Source organism: Kogia breviceps, chromosome 3, assembly GCF_026419965.1.
Source record: "Kogia breviceps isolate mKogBre1 chromosome 3, mKogBre1 haplotype 1, whole genome shotgun sequence".
Taxonomy (NCBI): Eukaryota; Metazoa; Chordata; class Mammalia; order Artiodactyla; family Physeteridae; genus Kogia; species Kogia breviceps.
Genome location: NC_081312.1, coordinates 173,421,151 through 173,435,261, shown reverse-complemented (window position 1 = coordinate 173,435,261; position 14,111 = coordinate 173,421,151).

Sequence of the window (14,111 nt, the reverse complement as noted above, 5' to 3'; positions counted from 1 at the left end):
CTTGCACAATATATGTGGATACATGGATGATGCAGTGACTCTATTTAACTCTGAGGAAATGACAACCTGTCTTCCATAATGGCTACACCTTTTTTGCATTCTCAGCAATGTATCAGGGGCCCAATTTCTCCTCATCTTCACTGACATTTGTTATTTCCCATTAAAAAAAAATTATAGCTATCCTGGTTGATGTGAAGTGGTATCACATTGTGGTTTTGATTTATATTTCCCTACTGACTATTGATATTGAACATCTTTTCAGGTGCTTACTAGGCATTTGTGTATCTTCCTTGGAGAACTGCCTATCCAAACCCTTTGCTCCTTTTTAACTGGGTTGTTTTTTTCATTATTGAGATGTAAATGTTCATATATTCTGAACACTAGCTCTTGTCAGATATATGAATTGCAAACATTTTCTGCCATTATATGGATTGCCTTTTTACTTTCTTGATAGTCTTCTCATGCACATCTTTTAAAAATTCTGATTAAATACAATTTAAATATATTTATTTGTTTCTGCTTTAGGTACCATATATAAGAAACCCGTGCCTAATTTAAGGTCACAAAGATTTACACCCCTGTTTTCTTCTAAGAGTTTTATAGTTTTAGCTCTTAAATTTTTTTAGGTTTCCAATTCATCTTGTTTAAATATTTGTATTCCGTGTGAAGAAGGGGACCAAAATTATTCTTTTTTATGTGGATATACAGTTGTCTCAGCCATTGTGGACAAAATTATTTTCTCATTGAATGAACTTCACATCATTGTTGAAAATCAATTGGCCATAGACTGGTTTATATCTGGACTCTTAATTCTATCACATTGATCTATATATGTATCCTAGTGCCAGTAGCAAGCTATTTTGGTTACTGGGCAAAAATAGTAGTTGGACTTTTGATAGGGATTAAATTTACTCTGTAGATTAACTTGGAGACTTCTGCCATCTTAACAATAAGAAATCTTGAAAATCTTGCAATCCATTTAAATGCAGTGTCTTTCCATTTATCTAGGTCTTTAATTTCTTTCAAGATGGTAGTTTTCAGTGTACTATCCTTGTACTACTTTTGTTACATATATTCCTGTTTTTTATGCTATTATAAATGGAATTTTAAAATTTCACTTCTGAATTGTTCACGGCTAGCATATTAATTTGTTATGGCTGCCAAAACAATACCACATGCTGAGTAGCTTAAACAACATAAATTTTCTCAGTTTGGGGAACTGATCAAAGTGTCAGCAGGTTTGGTTTCTTCTGAGGCTTCTGTCCTTGGTTTGTGGATAGCTACCTTCTCTAAGTGTCCTCACATAATCTTGGCTCTCTGTGAGTGCATCCCTGAAGTCTCTTCCTTTATGTCCAAATTTTCTCTTATTAAGGACATCAGTCAGATTGGATTAGTGCCTACACTAACAGCCTCACTTTAATATATCCTCTTTAAGGAATTGATTTCCAAATAACAGTAACATTCTGAGGTACTATGTATTAGGGCTTCAACATATGAATTTGGAGGGCATACAATTCAGCCAGTAACAACGGGTATAGAGAAACACAAATGATTTTCTGCTTTAGTCATGTATTCTGCAACCTTGCTGAACTCATTAATTCTAATAGTTTCTTAATATGTATGGATTCTATAGTTTTCTATATGTAAGATCATGTTATCTGCAAATACAGTTCAACATCTTTTGAATATGACTGGCCTTTTTTTTTTTTTTTTTTTTTTTTTTTGCCTGATTACCCTGACTAGAACCTCCAGTACAACATTGAATAGAAGTGTTGAGAGTGGATATCTTGTCTTGTTCTTAGAGGGAAAGCTTTAGTTCTTTCATCATTAAGTGTAATGTTAGCTGTCGGTTTATTGTTGACACCCTTTATCAGGTTGAGCAAGGTACCTTCTGTTCCTGGATTGAGTTTGTTTGTTTTTTTTTTTTATCATGAAGGGATGTTGGGTCAAGTTCCTTTATCTACATCTACCAATATGAGTGTGCATTTGTTCCCTTTATTCTATTGGTATAGTATATTGATGAACAAACCTTGCAGTCATGATATAAATTCCACTTGGTAATGGGATATACTCCTTTTACTAAGCTTCTGAATTCAATTTTCTAATATTTTTGGAGAATTATAGCAACGATTACTGCTAAGACATACTGATCTGTATTTCTTGTGATATTATCTTTTGTCTAATTTTGGTATCAGGATAAAACTAGCCTCATTAAGTTAGGAAGTATTTCCTCTTCTATTTTTTTTTTTGAACAATTTGAAGAATCTGTATTCTTTAAACATTTGGAAGAACTCGCCAATGAAGCCATTTGGATCTGGGTTATTCTTTGTGGAAAGCTATCTTGATCACTAATTACTGTTTTTACTTTTTATTAGACTGTTCAGATTTCATTTTTTAGTCTGTTTTGGTATTTTGTATCTTGTTCAGAATGTATCAATTCGTTACCTAATTTGTTGTCATAAAATTGGTCATAGTATCCCCCTAAACTTATTTTTCATTTGTGTAAGTTTGGTAGTAATGTCTACTTTCATTCCTAATAGTAGTAACTAGAGTCTTCAGCTCTTGATGCTGTGCCATGGGTCTGTGTCTTTTTATGATTTGATTACTATAGCTTTGTAATGTACTTTGAAATCAGGACGTGTGATGCTTCCTGCTTAAGAAGAAATTGCTTTGGTTATCTGGGATCTTTTGTGGTTCCATATGAATCTTAGGATTGTAAACTATCTAAGTGACTGTATTAAGATAATTTAGATAATCATATTTTTTCTTTCATTCTATTAATGTGGTGTATTGCATTTATTGACTTTCATGTGGTAACCATCCTTGAGTTCCAAGGATCAGTCTCACTTGATAATGGTGTACAATCCTTTAAGTGTGTTGAATTTGGTTTGCTAATACTTTGAGTATTTTTGCAATTATATTCATCTGAGATATTGTATATCTGTATATACAGATACCTGTATTTTTTTTTATACTATCCTTATCTGGCTTTTGTATCAGAGTAGTGCTACCCTCTTAAAACAGTTTGGGAGTGTTTTCTCCTACAGTATTGGTTTTTTTGTTTTGTTTTTTTAATAGAAGAATTGCTTTTTAATTCTTTAAATGTTCAGTAGAAATCACCTGTGAAACCATCTGATTATAGACTTTTTTTGGTCATGAGGTTTTTGATGAATGACACAATCTCTTGTTGGTCTGTTCAGATTTTGTTCAAGATTCAAACTTGGTAGTCTGTATGTTTCTAGAAATTTATCCATTTCTTCTAGACTGTCTAATTTGTTGGTATACAATTACTCATAGTTGTCTCTTACAACTTGCTGTATTTCTGTGGTACCCAATGCAATGTCTCCCTTTTGACTTATAAAACTGAGTCCTCTTTTTCTTGGTAAATCATCTAAAAGTTTGTTTTCCAAAAAGTCTTCTTAGTTTCATTGATTTTTTTTTTATTCTATTATTTTTGCTCTGACCTTTGTTACTTCCTTTATACTAACTGGGCTTTGTTCTGGTTCCTTGAGGTGTAAAGTTGGGTAGTTTATTTTAGATCTCTCTTGTTAATAGAGCCTTTATCTTTATAAACTTCCTTCTTAGAACTGCTTCTCCTGCATCCCGTAAATTTTGGTGTATTTTGTTTCCATTTTCATTTCAAGATATATTTTGATTTCTCTTGACTACTTCTTTGATCCATTGGTTAGTCAGGAGTGTGTTAATTTCCACATTTTGTTAATTTTCCAGTTGTCCTCCTATTACTGATTCATACCACCATGTTCAGAAAAAGATTTCAATATTTTAAAATTTACTGAGAATTGTTTGGTGAACCCGTCTAGTAAATTTTTCAAGTGGTTATTATATTTTTCAACTCCAGAATTTTTATTTGGTTCCTTTTTATAACTTCTAATTCCTAATCAACATTTTCTATTTGAGATACCATTTCATAATTCATAAAAACTCATTTGGGAATAGTTTCCTTTAGCTCTTTTGAACATTACTTAAAACAGCTGATTTAAAGTTTTATTTTCATCTAGTGAAACATCTGCACTTCCTCAGATTGTTTCCATTGATTGCTTTTTCCCCACGCGTGGGCTATTCTTTTCTGCTTCTTGGCAAACTTCTTTATTTGCAAGCTGAACATTTCAGATAATGTGACAACTGTAAATCAGATGATATCCTCTACCCAGGGTTTGTTGTTGCTGTCTTCTATAGCCACTGCTGTTTGTTTAGTGATTTTCCTGTACTAATGTGAAATCTGTATTCTTTGTCACATGTGGCCACTTAAGTCTCTACTTGGTTGGCCTTGCAGTTGCTGATCAGGTTTCCTGAAAGGACTGGAACCAAATTTTCTGTCTTTGCTGAGGGGCTTGTGTGTATGTTGTATGCTTTCAACATTCAGCCAGATTAATTTTCATCTCCACTGTAAGCTCCCACTTTCTGCTGACCATGGCCTTATGGTCAGCCAAAGATGAGGCACTGTAGTCTTCTAAGGTCTTTCCTCAGCAGGCACATAGCTCTACACATGCATGTGGCCTTCTAGATTCCCCCTGCAATATATGTCCGAGTCTTTGAGAGCCACTATAGGCATCTCATTCTTCAGGTTTTCCTTAAGTTTTTTGATTAATCTGTGTTCCCCAATAGTTATCAATCTTCCCAGGCAGGTGCAAAAATAAAGCACTTGACTAATTGTTTTCACTGCAACGTAAGGAAGAAGGCTTTTAGTATAGGGTGTGTTCCAAGTCAGCCTTGAAAGTGGGTCTTCCAGGGACCCTTCAGACAGGTTAAATAATGACCATACTTTGGAAATAAGGCTTTGAAAGAGATCCAGTTCTACTTACTACTGTAGATGCCGTGCTGCACCGGGAATGCAGAATGTTACCTATTACAACTACTACTGAGCTGGAGAGCAGCATAGGGCTAGAACATGATAAAATGCTCAAAAGCTCACTGTTCTTGAGAGTCAACCATTTTTTCTTGCATTAATACTCCTTGGGTTGCTGCAAGCCTTTGTTTAATTTCCAGAATTCTGAAAAGATTTTTCTGATAATTTTGCCAATTGCTTTTATGGAAGAACAAATGTTTGGAGGTCCTTCCTCTACTATTTTTGCTAACATCCACTCCTGCTTTTTTAAAAACAGTCTGAAAACTTTGGGGATTAGGAGGGTAATAAATCTGAAAGAATTAGAGAATCACAGGAAGAAAAATATGTAAAGTTTAAAATATCTAATTCTTTGAAAATGTAGAAGAGAACAGTAACATTTGTATATTTTAAGAAGTTTAAGAGACTTACAAAATATACTGGCTCTCACTTTTAATACACTTCACTTTTATGGTCAGCATAAAATATTCATATCTTTAAACTATTAACCTCACGAGGCTTGCTCCTACCTGACACAGCTTTGTCATCTATTCCTCAGTGCCCCTTTGTATAATTTTTAACTAACGAGTTATTCATTTTTAATCTTTAAAATAGAAGTAAACAATGTACATGGAAGTTGACTTGAGTTGTTAGGAATCTCAGCATATAATTCGACTGAACTTATTTTCTCACTCGTCTTTTTCTGAAGTTCTTTGTAAACAAATCTGTTTCAACTGATTCGTGTCTGTTCAGTCTTAACAAGTAAACAAAGAAGGCAGTATAATCTGAACATTTCTTAAAAGTAGAATTTTCCTTAAATGTCTTTATATGCAAATGTTGACTAAAATGAGTCATTAAAATGATCAATTACATTAGATAACAACTATTTTACTGCTAATTGATATTGATCTTAGTCCACTATTTTGTGCTTCTCAACATCCTTTCTAGCTCGATTTCACCGTGTCCCTGAAGTGACACTAAGATCCCAGATGGACTCCCAAATGTTGCTAAGTCTCTAACCTCCTTTTGTTAAAAAAAAAAAAAAACCTGTGGTATAATATATATAAAATGTTTCCATATTAACCATTTTTAGGTATACAAATCATTGGCATTAAGTATACTCACACTGTTGTGCAGCCAACATGACTATCCATATTCAGAACTTTTTCATCAAAAACTAGAACTCTATCTTTAAAATTCCCCATTTTTCCTTCTCCACCCTCACTACTACCCCATCCCCTGATGACTACTATTCTGCTTTCTGTCTTTCTGAATTTGACTATTATAGGTACCTCATAAGTAGAATCATACAATATTTGTCCTTGTGTCTGATTTATTTCACTTAGCATAATGTCTTGAAGGTTTATGCATATTATATGTATCAGAATTTGATTCCTTTTTAAGGCTGAATAATAACTATCAACATAGCTTATATTGCACTTATTTATCCATTTGTCCACTGACAGACATTTGAAATTATTTCAGCAAGGACAATAATAATCCATATGAACAAAGAAGAATTGAGTAGGAAAAAATCTCAGCAAGTGAAAATTAAATATAAATCTCTTAGAATACATGCATGTAGTATGCCACATTTACATGACTAGTATGTAGATAAAATTGAGTTTTTCATCCGTTTACCTGGACATGGATAAAATATCAAATGCTGCATGAAATTTAACTTTTACCTGATTTTTTTCATGTTAATATACTGTATAAAAATCTCTATTCACAACATTAAGATTCATAAAACATACCGAAAGTTATAAGGACTACTTGATAATATGTCCTTTATGGCACTGATTTTTATGGCACTGGTTGTTTGCAATAAGCGTGTTTTGTATCCTGTTAGTCTACTTTTAGCCTTTATTCTAACCTAGGCTTCGCTGTCACTTGTTTCAGAATTTCCCTGGAAATCTGGCTTCCCCGTTAAGGTCTCCTTTGCTTCCTTAAATATTACTTTTTTTTTTTCTATCTAGAAATTGTATTTTCATTTCTAGTTTTTTTTCTTCTCCAATAAGAAAATACCATATAGTGAATCCACTCTAAACACATTACTGCTAGGAGGAAAAATTAATAACACAATTACAGATAATGTACTATTTAAATTTGAGAAATGTTAATAGGTTATCACAAGTACAACAACCTTTACTAAGGAATGAAGTCCAACCCTCACCTGGGATGTGGATGATTAAAATCAACATATACAAGAGGCAGGATTGCTCATGCAGTGTGATGCCAAAGTTTGAGAAGTGAAAGGGTGTGGTGAAAACTCAGCTGTACAGTCAACTGAAACTTGATGGCTCCAGCAAGTTTCCACACGCCCACATAAACAGGCTAATGTCAACCATAGTCATCTCGGGGATTCTTAACTGTGCCCATTTTTTTGGTCAGAATAAACCCCAAATTCAGGAGATCATATTCACTTCACATGAACCCTCGGCAGATCTGGACTCAAATTTTTTTTTTTTTTTTTGCGGTACGCGGGTGTCTCACTGTTGTGGCCTCTCCCTTTGCGGAGCACAGGCTCCGGACGCGCAGGCTCAGCGGCCATGGCTCACGGGCCCAGCCGCTCCGCGGCACGTGGGATCTTCCCGGACCGGGGCACGAACCCGCGTCCCCTGCATCGGCAGGCGGACTCTCAACCACTGTGCCACCAGGGAAGCCCTGGACTCAAATTTTTAAAGATTATTTCTGTTGCTTGTTAAATACTGTAAAAATTCTATTATACTAGAGGAATTAGTTGACAAATACATAGGAAGCTAGTTCAGAGTAATCTGATAGGCAATCTCATTTTACTGGAAAAGAAGTTTAAAGTAGCTTTCAAAGAGTTGATGGAAATGGTATGGTCAAGTTGGATATGACTCCTTTCACAATGTTTTAAAACCAAATGGCTCTAGCCAGCATCTTTAAAGAGAGGAAGATGCAAATATCCTGTGTTACAAAGGACCAACTCTGCCATTTAAAATTTTAAACCTCAAACAAATATTCCTATAGCAAACACATTATGGTATTAACATTCCTTATAACATATCACAATAAGTTGCCAGGACAGTCTAACTTTAGTTCATAATACTGAAAGTGTATTTATTTCAGAAAAAGATTGTCGAAAGAAACATCATTATCATTACATATTAAATGCATACCTAAAAATATCCTATTAATTAAAGTGCAAAGGACATAACATGGAAATACATGGGATAATATTGTGTTGCTAATAATAAGACATAAACTACAAGAGCAACTAAAGTAATCTTCAAGTAATACTGTCCACTTTTAGATTTCCTGCATATGCCTGTTGAGTTTGCCAGAGTAAGGAACTTTCAGATATATATAATTTTGTTGCCATTGTACTTTTGTGGTAGAACATCAGTATTTAATTGTGGTTGATTCATTGAAATACACAATATTTACTGAAATTCTGCAGAAAAATGAAGGAATATTTAAATTTAGGTATTCTGTGACCCACTTAAAATGACAGAAAGCACAGAATAATTTGTATTAAAAAGCGAATGAAAGCTTTAGAATCTTCTAGAACATCAAAAAACTTTAATAAATGCTAATGTGCTATTGTTAATGAATGCCTTTTGTACATAACTGGAAAAGTCTATTAGTTTCTTTTGATACTTAGAGGATTTCATTTATTACAAAAGAATCCAATGACCCATTTTTTCCCTAGCTCTACAGAATTTGGTCTGACATATTTTACTACCTGTGTGCATTCTCTTCTTCTGATTTAATTCTAGTTGTCCTGATTAAATCATCCATCATTTTTAGGAAAATTATTCTCCTTATTGACTTTCTGGTACTGCCTCAGTAGTTTTAGCGATTTGCTTTCGCTTCCCAATATGTCACTTTGAAAATATTACTGTGACTTTCTTATATTAAATTTTCTAAGAGCATTTTAGTTTCAATTCATTTTTCTATTATCCTTCATGCTTTTCATGTCTCTGGATTTCTGTATCTACTTAGGACCTTCAATTAAATGAGCATCTCCTCCAAAGAAGAAATCTTACCCCTATATTGTCAATATATAGCTTGAAGATATTCCATAATCCCTAAATCTGGTGACACCTAGAAGTACAAGTTTTCTAATGTATTAGATTTAGATGATCATTAGCTACTTTTTATTTAGTGAGCTACAAAATGTTTTGTATTGATCCTGAAAAGACCAATTAAACTTTGCATTCTGTGCAGAAATAGACACCACCAAAAAATGATTCCAGAGAGAGGACAGAGAGATAGAGAAAACATTATCAAATGACAGTCATGGAGTTACAACCACATGATGAGCTTTCTTCATTTCAAGGGATAACTCAGAGTCCTAGCATCATGCACTAGCCTCATGACTTGTGGAGTCAGTCTTGTAAAGCTGTTAAGTTGGGTCATAGATTAATAACAGCAACTTGAATCAATATCTGAACTTTCACTTGAAACATGATGGTACTTAACAGACATGTGATTCTCAACAGGATGATTGTGTTCATATTTCTTGCAGGGTTGTGGTGGATGCTTGGGGAAAAGGAGGCTGTGTAGAAACAATGTTATAGTTTTGTATGTGGGAAACAAAAGTGTACCTGTTAAAACACAAACTACAAAAAATAACATCTTCTCAGCTAATGGAAATATTAAAAAGATCATGATCCTTAACTGGAGCTGAGGTGCAGAGGGCACACACTGGCAGGGGTCATAACAGAATCTTCATGAGAAGTGAAATTTTTATGTTATGGAGTACATGAAATGAAGCAGAAAACATTAGTGTTGTATAATGACTAATCCAGTGTTGTCACTCAAGTGTGTGTTAAAATCAACATTTGAGTAGCTTTGGGCTACTATCAAAACAAGAATTAGACTAATTTAGAGATATTTAAAAATCCATAATTATTGCCATAATTATGGGAAATCCTACAAATTACCAATCATCAATTTAAAAAGAAGTCTCAGGGCTTCCCTGGTGGCGCAGTGGTTGAGAGTCCACCTGCTGATGCAGGGGACGCGGGTTCGTGCCCCGGTCCGGGAGGATCCCACATGCCGTGGAGCGGCTGGGCCCGTGAGCCATGGCCGCTGAGGCTGCGCGTCCGGAGCCTGTGCTCCGCACCGGGAGAGGCCACAGCAGTGAGAGGCCCGCGTAACGCAAAAAAAGAAAAGTCTCACAAAATATACAATAGATGCACATCTGACATTAAAGTGTACTTTAAAGAAGCTGGATAGAACACATCTTAGATGTGACAACAGCCCCTAAAGTAGGGCCACTTTAAGGCCACTCCTTGAACTAGCTCCTTCAGTATCACCAACTATGTTTTGTATGCACTTCTGATCCACACCCCTGCCTGGTGATTCTCAGTCAATGAGTCTGAGTTGGGATGGAACGTGGGAAACAAATTTTTTAACAAGCTGTTTAGGTGATTAAATGGCTCAAGTCATCCTAAGACCACACTTTTGAGAACACTGTCCTAGAGTAAAGGAATGACAGAGACCTTTCATCATACACGTATGTATAAATGCATTTTATTTTTACTATCTCTCAATTTTTCATGGTGACAGTAAAATTAAAAGGAAGTAAACCTCTATAAAATAATACATGCTTTTTTAAAAAGTCTTCTCTAACATAAATTTCTGCAGTTTTATTAGGTCAGAAAGTAAGATGCATTAATTAAAAATTATAAAGCACATTCCTCTGTGATTAAATCAGTTTACATAATGAGGTTGTAATTCAGAATTTAGAAAGTAGTCAAGTTGAGGACAAGCCCGTCTCATTAAATAGTTCCTCCTTGGTTATGAGTTAATAATCAGAGCTTAAATCCTTTTGATTCTAAAACAAGTTTCACTTACAGGGCCTTTTAGATTTGTGAGAACTCCTCTCCTTGTTTCATTGATCAGAATAAGTTTAAAATATATGGGGCAGTTCATTTTTCATATGTTTTTACTATTTTAAACAGAAAATTTCTATCTGGGAAAATTAGCCCTTTAATTACCAATACAACCTCTCATTGTGTGTGTACTCTATAGACAGACATCTATTTATTGCTCATTTCTACACAAAAATTATCATTGAAATTAATAAACCATGTTTGTAGCTTTATCTGAGAAGATAGTACAAGTTTCCTTGTGAGATGTAAGAAATAAAACATTTTGTTTCTAGTATTGCACAAACACTACTGTTTAGCCTTACAGACTTTTGCTTATTTAAAATACATTGTAGGAATTCAAAATTACTGCCTTTTCAATAGCAATAACTTATACCTTGTGGTTCTTACATAACTTATATTATCTAAAAATTTGTGTGAAAATATTCAGATTGCCCAGAGTAAAACAACTGTGCTTCCAAATGAATCAAAATGACTGTTTCAATGAAAACTGATAGTATCATATATGCAAATTAGAATGTAGAAGGTATTAAAAAGTTAGAGACCTTCACAAAATTTTATAGTTGAAAGTTTTTAATCGGTGAGTCTATTACATCAAACTTCTGGATTTTTGATATCCTACAAACAGGAATGAATCTTTATCCTCATAACTGAGTTATGTTCTGCTTAAGTAGAGGGTTTGCCCAAATTATGACCAAGCTTGACAAAGGGATCTATTCTCAAAACTAGATTGGAAAGTTGCCACTGTGACACTCTAGTAAAACAGTAGAATTACAGTAAAAGAAACAATACCCTTTTCTTTCCATTTCACGACATGGGTCAATCTGGATAATTTGGGAACTGTGACAAAACTAGAAATGGCTTGTAAGTGCATAATTTGGAGTTTCCATATGCTTAATAGTTTCTCAGATAAAAATTAATGCATATGTAGAAAAACTATAATCAGTTCATTAACTCCACCTTCATGATTCTTCTTAAATGTATTTTTTAATTGAGGTATAATTTACATTGTATTAATTTCAATTGGATGACATAATGATTCAATTATTTGCATAGATTGTGAAATGATCACCACAAAAACTCTAGTTAATGTCCATCACCATACATAAAGATTTTTTTCTTTTGATAAGAATTTTCTTTTAAACATCTTTATTGGACTACAATTGCTTTACAATGGTGTGTTAGTTTCTGCTTTATTACAAAGTGAATCAGCTATACATATACATATATACCCATATCTCCTCCCTCTAGTGTCTCCCTACCACCCTCCCTATTCCACCCCTCTAGGTGGTCACAAAGCACCAAGCTGATCTCCCTGTGCTATGTGGCTGCTTCCCACTAGCTATCTGTTTTACATTTGGTAGTGTATATATGTCCATGCCACTCTCTCACTTCTTCCCAGCTTACCCTTCCCCCTCCCTGTGTCCTCAAGTCCATTCTCTATGTCTGCATCTTTATTCCTGTCATGCCCCTAGGTTCATCACAACCATCTTTTAAAAAAAATTTTTACATGCCATATATATGTGTTAGCATATGGTATCTGTTTTTCTTTCTGATTTACTTCCCTCCGTATGAAAGACTCTAGGTCCATCCACCTCACTACAAATAACTCAATTTCGTTTCTTTTTATGGCTGAGTAATATTCCTCCATTGTATATATGTGCAACATCTTTATCCATTCATCTGTCGATAGATACTTAGGTTGCTTCCAAGTCCTGACTATTGTAAATACAGCTGCAATGAACATTGTGGTACATGACTCTTTTTGAATTATGGTTTTCTCGGGGTGTATGACTAATAGTGGGATTGCTGGGACATCGGTAGTTCTATTTTTAGTTTTTTAAGGAAACTCCATACTGTTCTCCATAGTGGCTGTATCAATTTACATTCCCACCAACAGTACAAGAGGGATCCCTTTTCTCCACACCCTCTCCAGCATTGATTGTTCGTTGATTTTTTTTTTTTTTTTTTTTTGGTGGTACGCAGGCGTCTCACTGCTATGGCCTCTCCCATTGCAGAGCGCAGGCTCCGGACGTGCAGGCTCAGCGGCCATGGCTCATGGGCTCAGCCGCTCCGTGGCATGCGGGATCTTCCTGGATTGGGGCACAAACCCTTGTCCCCTGCATTGGCAGGCGGACTCGCAACCACTGCACCACCAGGGAAGCCCTGTTCATAGATTTTTTGATGATGGCCAGTCTGAATGGTATGAGGCAATACCTCATTGTAATTTTGATTTGCACTTCTCTAATCATTAGTGAGGTTGAGCATTCCTTTATGTGTTTGTTGGCTGTCTGTATATTTTCTTTGGAGAAATGTCTATTTAGGTCTTCTGCCCATTTTTGGATTGGGTTGTTTGGGTTTTTTTTTTAATATTGAGCTGCATCAGCTGCTTGGAAATTTTGGAGATTAGTCCTTTGTCAGTTGCTTCATTTGCAACTATTTTCTCCCATTCTGAAGGTTGTCTTTTTGTCTTGTTTATGGTTTCCTTCGCTGTGCAAAAGCTTTTAAGTTTCATTAGGTCCCATTTGTTTATTTTTGTTTTTATTTCCATTTCTCTAGGAGGTGGGTCAGAAAGGATCTTGCTGTGATTTATGTCATACAGTGTTTTGTCTATGTTTTCCTCTAAGAGTTTGATAGTGTCTGGCCTTACATTTAGGTCTTTAATACATTCTGACTTTATTTTTGAATATGGTGTTAGGGAGTGTTCTAATTTCATTCTTTTACATGTAGCTGTCCAGTTTTCCCAGCACAACTAATAGAAGAGGATGTCTTTTCTCCATTGTATATTCTTGCCTCCTTTATCAAAGATAAGGTGACCATATGTGCATGGGTTTATCTCTGGGCTTTCTATCCTGTTCCATTGATCTATATTTCTGATTTTGTGCCAGTACCATACTGTCTTGATTACTGTAGTTTTGTAGTATAGTCTGAAGTCAGGGAGCCTGATTCCTCCAGCTCTGTTTTTCTTTCTCAAGATTGCTTTGGCTATTCGGGGTCTTTTGTGTTTCCATACAAATTGTGAAATTCTTTTGTTCTAGTTCTGTGAAAAATGCCATTGGTAGTTTGATAGGGATTGCATTGAATCTGTAGATTGCTTTGGGTAGTAGAGTCATTTTCACAATGTTGATTCTTCCAATCCAAGAACATGGTACATCTCTCCATCTATTTGTATCATCCTTAATTTCTTTCATCAGTGTCTTATATTTTTCTGCATACAGGTCTTTTGTCTCCTTAGGTAGGTTTCTTTCTAGATATTTTATTCTTTTGTTGCAGTGGTAAATGGGAGTGTTTTCTTAATTTCACTCTGATTTTTCATCATTAGTGTATAAGAATGCCAGAGATGTCTGTGCATTACTTTTGTATCCTGCTACTTTACCAAATTCATTGATTAGCTCTAGTAG